The sequence below is a fragment of the Lepus europaeus genome, chromosome 12 (genome assembly GCF_033115175.1).
Source record: "Lepus europaeus isolate LE1 chromosome 12, mLepTim1.pri, whole genome shotgun sequence".
NCBI classification, from domain to species: Eukaryota; Metazoa; Chordata; class Mammalia; order Lagomorpha; family Leporidae; genus Lepus; species Lepus europaeus.
The window spans coordinates 31,666,861-31,678,638 of NC_084838.1; positions in this window are offsets into that span (position 1 = coordinate 31,666,861).

Consider the following 11,778-nt stretch of genomic DNA (forward strand, 5'->3'; position numbering starts at 1 on the left):
TAAAATTCATCAATTAAAAAGGAGTGGACCATTAATGCACACCAACATGGTTAATTTCAAAATAGTTAAGCTTAATAAAAGAAATCAGATAAAAAGATCAACTCCCTCCCTCAAAAATCATATGATATGATTTCTTTTATATGAAGGAATCCTCAAACAGTTTGTGGAAAATGCATATGATGAAATAACTATATATTTTTTAGACAACGAGCCACAGTTCAGCCTTTATTTTTAAAATATTTTGATACTTCATCTAAAAAATCTTTTGTTTAAGATTTATTTTTTTATTTGAAAGGCAGAGTTACACAGAGGCAGAGGCAGAGGCAGAGACAGATGGGAGGTCTTCAATCTGCTGGTTCACTCCCCAAATGACAGCAATGGCCAGAGCTGGGCCAATCCAAAGCCAGGAGCCAGGAGCTTCTTCCAGGTCTCCCACATGGGTGCAGAGGCCCAATCACCTAGGCCATCTTCCACTGCTTTCCCAGGCCATAGCAGAAAGCTGGATCAGAAGTGGAGCAGCCAGGACTTTAACCATCACCCATATGTGATGCCGGCACTGCAGGAGGTGGCTTTATTCACTTTGCCATAGCACCAGCCCCATATATAAAAAATATTTAAAGTTAAAAGCATAACTGTACATGTAGAACTAACTATATATTGATTGTAATGTTTTGTGACAAAATAACCTTATATTTTAATTCCATTTTTCCACTGCCTTTTTAAAGTACACTGCCTTTTTAAAGTACATAAAATTCTACAAACTGGAGAATAATTTATACTGATAGACAGTACATCAGTGGCTGCCCATGGGTGTGTTTACAGGATGGTGTGGAACAAGTATACATTTTTTTGATGATGACGACAGGTTCACAGATATATGAATTTATCAAAATGTATCAAACTGCACATTTTAAATACTTGTGCTATTTTGTCAGTTACAGTTCAGTATAGTGGTTTTACAAATGTAATCAGAGGGTCTGGTGCTGCAGCATAAAAGGTTAAGCCTTTGCCTGCAGTGCTGGTATCACATATGGGTACCGGTTCAAGTCCCAGCTGCTCCACTTTCAATCCAATTCCCTACTGATGTGCCTGGGAAAGCAATGGAAGATGGTCCAAGCACTTGGGTTCCTGCATCCATGTGGGAGTCCCAGATGAAGCTCTTCAGTTCATCAGAGAGAGAGAGAGAGATCTATATAGATAGATATAGGTATAGGTATAGAGAGATAGAGATGATAGATACATAGTGATAGAGGGAGAGAGAGAGAGAGAGAGAGAGAATCTCTCTGTGTCAAAAAAAATTTTTAATTAAATTTAATTTAAAAAAAAATGTGATCAGAGGGGCTGGCACCGTGGCTCTCTTGGTTAATCCTCTGCCTGCGGGCACTGGCATTCCATGTGGGCGCTGGGTTCTAGTCCCCGCTGCTCCTCTTCCAGTCCAGCTCTCTGCTGTGGCCCGGAAGGGCGGTGGAGGATGGCCCAGGTGCTTGTGCCCCTGAACCCACATGGGAGACCAGGAAGAAGCACCTGGCTCCTGGCTTTGATCGGTGCAGCGCCGGCCGTGGCAGCCCATGGAAGGAAGACCTTTCTCTCTCTCTCTCTCTCTCTCTCTCTCTCTCTCACTCTCACTTTCTATAACTCTACCTGTCAATTAAAAAAAAAAAATGTGATCAGAATAGGGTGAGTAAGAATTACACAGAAGAGCAAGGCAAGTTGCAATTTTAGACAGCTCATTCAGAGCAGACCCCATGGAGACCATGGGATCTGAAAACTTTAAAAGAGAAAGGAAGCTAGCTACATTCCAGAGGCAAGAGCCAAACAAAGTCCAAAGGCTAGGATATGCCTGGCAGTGAGGCCATTGTGCCTGGAGCCCAGGAGAAAGAACTAGGTAGTAGGAGATAGAGTAAGAATGGCCACAGATCACATGGATTTTTGACTTATCCTAGCACTAAAATAGGTAGCTATGGGAGGTTTCCATGCAGAAGAATGCCATTCTTAATTTAAGTTTTAAAATGATTTCTCTGGTTCCTATTTTAAGAATAATCTTAAAGGGGACAAAAGTGAAAACAAGAGACCAATCAGGAGGCTATTACAATTAATTCAGTCAAGAAATGACGGTCTTTTGAATCAGGATGATAGCATTGAAGGAGAGAGGAACTGACCTGATTACAGAGTTTGAAGATAGAGCCAATTTTTTTCCAAATGCATTGAAAGTAGGATATGAAACAAAGAGAGGCATTTCCCTCAACTGGCTTTTAGTCCCTTTATCTTCCTGTCACTCATCTATGCAAGCTTTCAATTTTATTCACATTCCTGCCAATGTAATAACATAACCCAAGCAAAGACTAACTGATTCAGTGTATAAGGATGTCTAAAACTTCTTCTTCTCTGTGAATTTGGGCTAAATTTGCTTGGTGGTGCATCTTCATTTGGCTGACTTCTATTAAAATTGCAGACAAAATAATTATGTCTGCCCATCTGCTACTTTTTCAAGAACATTTTCCAATGTTGCTCTCACCTTTGGAATGAATTCCGGTTATTTAGTATATCAGAAAATGTATATCTGAACCATAAGAAATAAATATATCTTATAACTTCCATAAACTGTGTTCAGTTAGCTATTATCCTTTTAAGATTTTGAATATTTTAAATAATGCATTTCAGTTTATTAGGAATCCTAGTTTTATAGTTATCCAACTTAAATATGGGCAAGGTAAACAAATACAAGTACAGAAAACCAGAGAATTTATTATTTAATGGGTGGGTGGTCTAAAACTCAATGTTAGGGCTTGCATTATGTTTGTCTCAACAGCTTATGTTATCCCATATCAGAGGGTCAGTTGGAGTCCCCACTGCCCTGCTTTCTGCTTCCAATCCAGGTTCCTGCTAATAAACCTGGTTAGGCAGCTGATGATGGCCCATGATCTTGGGCCCCTGCTACCCATGTGGGAAACTCAGATGGAGTTCCTGGTTCCTGGACTGGCCTAGCCCTGGCTGTTGCAACCATTCAAGGAGTGACCCTGTTGGGGAAAAATATTCTCTCTCTCTCTCTCTCCTTCAAATCAATCAATCTTTTAAGAATTAAAAATAAAACTCAGTATCTTCTGTATTGTCTTCATTACAAAGAAGACAAGATCAATTATTTTCCTTTAAAATAGCTACCTTGGGATATTTATTCTTCAGTTTCCCTCTTCATTATCATTTAATTGGTATTTTCAGAGGTCACTTTTATTTTTTAAGCTATGCTTCATTTTAATAAAGGATTTTAATTTCCTTCCTAAAGCAGGTAGAATGTAAATGATAAAACACATCTCTTCAAATGAACTATGAGCCACCAAAAGCACTTCACGGAAACTGATGACATAAAGAAGGGATTAAAAACTGTCACATTATGTTTCTATTATCACCAATAAATTAAGCTTTTTAAAACCATATTACACACTAAAGGCAATCAAAATAGCTTAAATGTTCTACTTCAGTAATGAATATTTGTAAAGCAACGAAAACTTAAGGTTTGCTATTGTTTGTTACAACTTTTTGGCTTAATATGATTATGTTGGTTTTCATCACTATCCCAAGGAGTAAAGATAGGAGAATATTCTCACATTGACATTTATTTTCAGAAAGGTCTTTTTTCCAGAAATATCAAGCACATCACCCTGAATAAAAAGTGATTATTCACATTCAGCATTTAAACAATGATTTTTTTTTCTTTAAATTGTACATAGAATTCTCTCATTGTCTGCTTTCCCATAAACTAGAAGCTTTTTGTGACACTATTATAATCAGAACTTATTTCTAATCAGCATGCAAAAAACAAGTGTTAATACAATGAGGTGATATAAGCACTGTCAGGTATTTTATCAGGTACCTTTTTCTGTACAACATCACCCTTAAGATTTGCAATTGTTGACAGAAACACACTATCATTTTCACTTGCCAATACACACACATAAACACACACAAGCACATGCACACACATTTTACTACTCTATGCAGACCTTTAGGTACCATTGAATCATCAAATTGCAGTGAAGCTGAGGTGAATAGTCCTACACACATCATTAGCATCCCATTTCAAAAGCTCCTCATGGGATCCTTCTTCCTTATATCTTTCTCCAAATTCATAAAAGCCATTCAGTCACCATGTACTTAAATCCTGGAATGTGGAAGAGTTAGTGCCACCAAGAGTAACTAGAAACCAAAGAATGAGTGTAAGTGGATAGATTCTCAGCTTCCCTATTCCTATTTGTGATTGGAATCATTTGGAGACATAATCTATATGATTTCTCAGAGACTTTTCAGAGGAGCTGAGTCTCAGTGTCTACAGTGGTAATCAGCTTGTTATCATAATGAATCTTTCTGTTTTTCTGTTTCTTGTTTCACTTTTGACATGCTCTCACTTATACTCTCTGAGATAACTATCCAAAATAATTGCACCCAAAGCCTCATTTCCAACTCTGATATTGAGTTAACTCAAACCAAAACTACCTTTGTGTTCTTTATGGATTTAAGGACTTCTATGAGGGAACAAATACATTTAGAGTACTTCTTGAATATAAAGCATATGCTACATAATAAATATGATATATCAATCAAGTCTCACAGCAAATCTGGCAGTGTTATGAGTTGCTTTTGCAGGTAGATTAATACTTCAAAATTAGCAATTAGGAAAGCTGACTTTCAAACTCAAATATGTATATTTCAATCTAATGTTCTTTCTACTGTATTGAGTATCAAAATATATTTTAAAAATGCAGATTCTCCCCAAGAGGTTTTAATAATAACTTATGAAGATGAATAGACAACAGAGTTTGTCCATAAGAATCTTCAAAGACTGGCAGTACCGGTCAGCATCTCAGGTTACATTTCAAAGGAAGAGTTTTCTCCTTTGAGAGAGACCTCCTGTTGTTTTGAGTTTTTGCCCAGATGTTATTGCTTCTGTTCTGGCTTAATTCCAACCCACATAATTTCAGTAGCCTACCTAATTTCCCTAAAAACTCTTAAAACATCTATTGTTCTGCTGTCCACCCCTCAGCACAGAATTACAGTCAGGCATTCTGAAATAAATAACAGCATAAAGGTTTGTCATATTATGTATCAATAATGATTTCTTTTTCATTAATACCACAGAAGAAAGCAGTGAAAGGTTAAAACTTAATTGTAATTAAGTCCTAAGACTTACAACAAATATTGTATTGAAATGGAATTTGATTATAACAATGTATGTACTAGATGTTACACTCAGTCTTCGATATCCAGAAATAAAATACAACTAATAATTTGTATTTCTGTAAGGAATTTGCACGTGAATTCACTGCTCTACATCAGTAGTTTTGTTACATTGAACTATTCTGGTCTATAGTTTTGATGAAGTTAAATGTAAGTGATTGAAGAATCACAAAGAAAAATAGCTTAAGTAAGACTGAGATCTGTTCTTTCTCATGCAAATTCCAGTAAGTATTCCAAAAATGGTAGACCGCTAGCGAGGGTTACCCCTGCCACATTCAATATGGAATCAAGGATGTCATCAAGGATATGATCGTTATTTAAGTTGTAGCCATAATGTTCCATCCTAGCCACCAGAAATAAAAAAATCTTGTTAACATCAGCTACACTGAAGGTGCGCATGACACTTTTGTTGACATTTCATACATAGGATTTTATTCATCAGACAATACAGGAAATGAACTCTTCATTCTGGGTAGCCATGTATCCCACTAAAATCAAATGTTGTATTATTATGGGAAAAAAAAAGATTTTAGAAGAAACTATCAGGTGACACATGTGGATTTTAACATCAGCCAAATTGGAAGCAGTTAATGTCTTTACCAGTCATAAACTGAATGAACTTGATAATTATTTAATATATCAGAAACATAATTCATTTCACTTCTAAAAATAGGCAATATTTGTTTAACCCCAAAACTATTGTAAAAGTCAAACAATAAGATAATGAATGCAAAATATTTCCAATGGCTACAATGCATAATTATCACAAAATAGACAAAGCATGGAGGTTTAGGCATATACTCTTGATAGTAATATTTCTTTCTGTACATTTTGTGGGTTATTTATTTGGATGCTTTAAGATTTATAAGGAAAATTAATTAGCAGTTTGTTTATTTTTAAATTTTAAATTTTTTAAATTTATTTTTTTAGTGAGAGCACCCATCACTGGTTCACTCCCCAAATGCTCACAAAAGTTGGGACCGTGCCAGGATGAAGTCAAGAGCTAGAAGCTCCGTTCAAATCTCCCATATTGTAGGCAAGAACCTTATTACATGACCTCTTTCTCCCGAATCAAGAATCAAACCCAAGTACTCTGCTATGGAACATTGGGGACTTAACCAGCAGTTTAACTGCTAGGCTAAATGCTTGCCACAAGTTTTTGTTTTGTTTTTGTTTTGTTTTTGTTTTGTTTTTTGTTGTTATTTTTTCCAATAAATTAGTTGCAGTGCTTTAAGAAGGAAATTAGAGAGTACATTTTTATTAAAATGTGTAATAAAAGCCCATTTTATTTATCATCTTCACCTAAAAGGTCATATCAACGACAGTAAGCATAAAGTACGTGAAAATTTTAGAAATGCTTTTATAGACTATTCTCTGTATTGTTCCAAAAGAGTTACTATAAAAGTACCCAAATTTTACAAATAAATCAACTTAAGCCTAGGCATCTGCACAGTATTGCTCAAGATTATACAATATGAATGGTCAATTACACAAGGAGTATAGCAAGTGGTATTTGCCTGTGGGTGCTACTTTATAGTGGGACAATCTTTGTACTCAACTGGGTGGCTTCCCCAGGTCTAGTAGTTTCGGGTCATGAATCCCTTCATTCAACCCCATTTAATTGAAGTTAATGGCCCACGTGAAGGCATGGGGTGAGAGACACATGCAATCTATGTGAAGAGAAAATGAGAATCCAATTTCATTTTTAGAATAGACTCTTCTGACAAAAACTAGATGAATTTCACTTTCCACAGAGCCCAGCATCATATCAGTGAATGGTTTGAACATGTGTCAAAACTGGTTAAATCACATTCTTTAAACTTGTGCTGAGTTTGAATTGAAAAGAAAGTCTTTGCTTCATCTGATGTCTGAGTATGAGAGAAAGGTTACAATTCTGTGCCTTATTTTTCTTAAAGTGTAAGTGCTTGTTTTCATAAGTCTTCAAGACTGTGTTAATGAGCTAACATTATATATCAATATCCCATACATAGAGTAGAAAATAATGTAAGTGTAATATTATTAAAAATATCATTTTGCTTTTCCTCATAAAAAATTTCCTGCTTATAATCCTCTCCTTAAATAAAAAAAGGCAAATATTTTTCTCTTCATGTCACATAAGAGTTGGTATAACAAAAATTCAAAGAAAGAGAAAGTAACTAGTAAATAGCTTCTGACATAAAAAATAAAACAACACTCAGAACAGAATATCAGAGAGAGAATGTCCTACATTTCATATATACCAATGTATGTAAAGAAATCATGAAAGACTAGTATTCTTCCATGGTAAAGGGACCTTGGTCATGATGTTGGCTCTCCAGACCTGGGATATTTTCTCACAGGAGAGACAAAAAGGCAAAGCTCACCTCCTGCACATCCAAGGAATAAATCAGAAAGGAAGAACACAAAGAAGTCCAGAGTCAGAGTGTTTATCACGCAACCCTCCTTCGAAGTCCTCTTCACCTCTGTCTGACATCAGTACCACAGTAGCTTTTTTTCTTTTAAATAGAATTTTCATATATTTTCTATACTTCTGTTTTCAAACTTTTTTTGTTACCACATATAAATTTTATCAGTTGTGGATGACGTTGTGGTGTAGCAGATAAAGGCACCGAGGACACTGACATCCCATATGGGCAGCCACTAATATTTCCAGTTGCTCTATTTCCGATCCACCTCCCTTCTGATGGTCTAGGAAAAGCAGCAGAAGATGGTCCAGATGTTTAGACCTCTGTCAATCATGTGGAAGACCCTGATGAAGCTCCTGGCTCCTGACTCCCGGCTCCTGGCTCCTGGCTCCTGGCTTTGGCCTGCCCCAGATCACCTGTTGCAGTCATCTGGTAAGTGAACAAGTAGATGGAAGATAACTCTCTCTCTCTCTCTGTCTCTGTAACTCTTTCAAAATAAATCAATAAATCATTTTTTAAAATTGTTTGTTATTAACACATAATATGAGTAGTATTTTTAGAATTTTTTTTTTTTTTTTGACTAGAACCCGGTGTGCCGGCACCGCTAGGCGGAGGATTAGCCTGTTGAGCCACGGCGCCGGCCTTATTTTTAGAATTTTTAGTCCCATATGTATGAGTATATATTTGATTTACTGATTAATATATTATTGATGTGCTTAGAATTTTATCTACCATGTTAATTTTTGTTTATTCTTTGTCTCAATATTCCTGGATTCTGTCCCGGTTGCCCCTCTTCCAGGCCAGCTCTCTGCTGTGGCCAGGGAGTGCAGTGGAGGATGACCCAAGTGCTTGGGCCCTGCACCCCATGGGAGACCAGGAGAAGCACCTGGCTCCTGCCTTCGGATCAGCGCGGTGCACTGGCCGCAGCGCGCCAACCGTGGCGGCCATTGGAGGGTGAACCAACGGCAAAAGGAAGCCCTTTCTCTCTGTCTCTCTCTCACTGTCCACTCTGCCTGTCAAAAAGAAAAAAAAAAAATTTAATTTTTTCATAAGTTAGCTCTGTACACAAATATTTCATTTTTGTAAAGAGGGAAGAGATAGATTATTCAGCTGGGTTTGTTTAATTAACTTATTCTGAAGTGGTGCAGACTTAGGCTACGTTAATAAAGTAAACAAGATGAAATATACAAATATAAAAAGAAGCAGTAAAAATCACAGTATAAAATTATGAAGTTTTGGAACTGGAATGGGTACTATGTTTATATTTAACTCTATTCTAAAAGTTGCCACAAAGGCTCAATTAAAACATTCATGTCTGCATGAAATTTTCTATATTTAATGTATATGATTTACATATACATGTATATAATTTTTATAATATTAAAGTCTACCTATTGCTATTAAATATCTTGTTCGATTTCCATTTGAGATAGTTTCTGGAAAATAAAATGAAATAAGTACTTTTAACTCATATTAGCAATATATTTCAAAGAATTCATCTTAATATCATTCTGAACTGTCATGTAGAATTGGGCAAAATGTAATCCAAATATGACTGAATAATGGCTTTTTTAAAAGATCTATTTATTTTATTTTAAAGTAGAGTTACAGAAGGGCAGAGGCAGAGAGAGAGAGAGAGAGAGAGAGAGAGAGAGAGAAAGGTCTTCTATCTGCTGGTTCACCCCCTCAGATGATCCCAACAGCTGGAGCTGGGCTGATCTGAAGCCAGGAGCCAGGAACTTCTTTCAGGTCTCCCACATAGTTGCAGGGGCCCAAGGACTTGGGCCATCTTCTACTGCTTTCCCAGGCCATAGCAGAGATCTAGATCGGAAGTAGAGCAGCCAGGACTGGAATCGGCGCCCATATGAGATGCTGGCTCTGTAGGCAGTGGTTTTACCCACTATGCCACAGCACAGGCCCCTGAATAATAATCTTAAGATCATTACATTGGAATGTGTGGCCCATGATTCAGAGAATTACTGAACATATAATAAATGCTTTCCTCACTTCATTTATATTTTTATTTTAGCATATTGCCAAATGTATTTTCACATGAAAAATTCATATTTTACACTGGTAGCAAAAAATAGCATTTTATTTCCCAATGAGAAAATATAACTCTAAAATATGAAATGCCATCTTCAAACTAAATGCTTAACTGGTAACACATTTATTTACAACCAACTTTTCACGTTAACACAGAAAGCCTTCTTTCCAGATGTCTGAAAAGAAAAAAAAAAAAAAAAAGACATATGACCCAAAAAATTCAAATGATCAAAAAAATGAGAAGATGGGACATTTTCTTTAATCATTTGATCAATTTAATTATGGGGAAAAATAATACTTACAATTAATTTGGGGGGAAAAAGCCAGAAACACATATATACAAATATGTATGCATGCCCCTAAGTGATTGTCAATAGAGAAATCTTAATGAAAACAATAATTATAAATGAACAACAAAAGGGGCCAGCATTGTTGTTCAGTGGGTTTGACTGCCACTTGCAATACTGGCATCACATATCAAAGTGCCAGTCTGAGTCCTGGTTACTCTGATTTCTGATCCAGCTTCCTGCTAATGCACCTGGGAAAGTACAGATGATATACCCCAATTCTCTGGTCCCTGCCACCTACGTGAGAGGCCTTAGTGGAGTTCTTGGCTCATAACTTCAACCTGGCCTGGCTATTGCTGTTGTAGTCATTGGGGAGTGAACCAGTGGATGGAAGATCTCTCTCTCTCTCTCTCTGAATATATGTATATATCTGAATATCTCTCTCTCTTTCTCTCTCTCTCTTTCTCTCTCACTCTACTTTTCAAATGAACAAATACATAAATCCTTAGAAAGAAACAAAGAGCAAAAAAAAAAATCAATATTTGTACATAGCCTAATTTGAGGATGCAAATAAAATAGCAAGGAAAAGCAGTAACCTAAGGTTCCCATATTAGAAACAAACAGTGCCAGTGTTGTAGCACAGTGGGTTAAACTGCCACTTGCAACAGCAGCATCCCATATCAGTGTACCAGTTCAAGCTTGCCAGCTTCCTGCTAGTGTACTTGGGAAGGCAGCAGAAGATGGCCCAAATACTTGGACCCCTGCCACTCACATTGGAAACCAGGATGAATTTCTGGCTTCTGGCTTCTGGCTTCTGGCTTCTGGCTTCTGGCTTAGGCCTGACCTGGACCTGGCTGTTGTGACCATTTGGAGAATGAATCAGCAGATGGAAGATTAATCTCTCTCTATCATTCTGCCTTTTCAAATAAATAAATAAATAAATCTTTTTTAAGGGAAACAAAGAAATAAATGTTCTACTCCCTCAGAAATTTAGACATATAACAAAAAGCGCCCCCAAAAATTTAAAAAGGTAAAAGTGATAACAGACTAATGAAACAGAAACATTAGGAAATTTTAAATTTTTGAATTAATTTGAAAAGACAGAGAGACAAAGAACTTCTATACATTCGTTCAGTTCCCAAATGCCTGCAAGAAGGTAGGGCTGGGCCAGACTGTGTCAGTAACTGGGAACACAATTCAGGCCCCACACAGGTATGGAAGAGTCTCACCTACTGGAGCCATCACCTGCTGCTTCCCAGGAGACACATTAGCAGGAAGCAGAGATAAAGAGCTGAGCCTGGACTCAAACCCACACACTCTGATATGGGATATGGGCATCCCAAGTGGATGCTACTCCAAATCCCCACCCTTAAGAAATATTTTAAAATGCAAACTAAGTAGACAAAACTTCAGCAAGTCTGATTAAGAAGTGAAGATGTCAAAATTAAGGAAAGGGGATAGGAGTGGGCATTTAGTGTAGTGCTTAAGACAGTCCCTGGGAACCAGTCGTTTTGATATTGATTCGAATTTTTTGCTAAGCAGTCATGTTATGACTCAAGTAGTTGAGTTCCTGCTACCCATGTGGAAAACTCAGATTGAATTATCCAGGCATTTGTGGAGGGTACTAGCAAGTGGAAAATATCTCTCCCTCTCTCTACCTTTCAAATAAATAAAACGAATTTTAAAAAGAAAGAGAACCGGCTGGCGCCGCGACTCACTTGGCTAATTATCTACCTGCGGCGCCGGCACCCTGGGTTCTAGTCCTGGTTGGGGCGCCAGATTCTGTCCCGGTTGCTCCTCTTCCAGTCCAG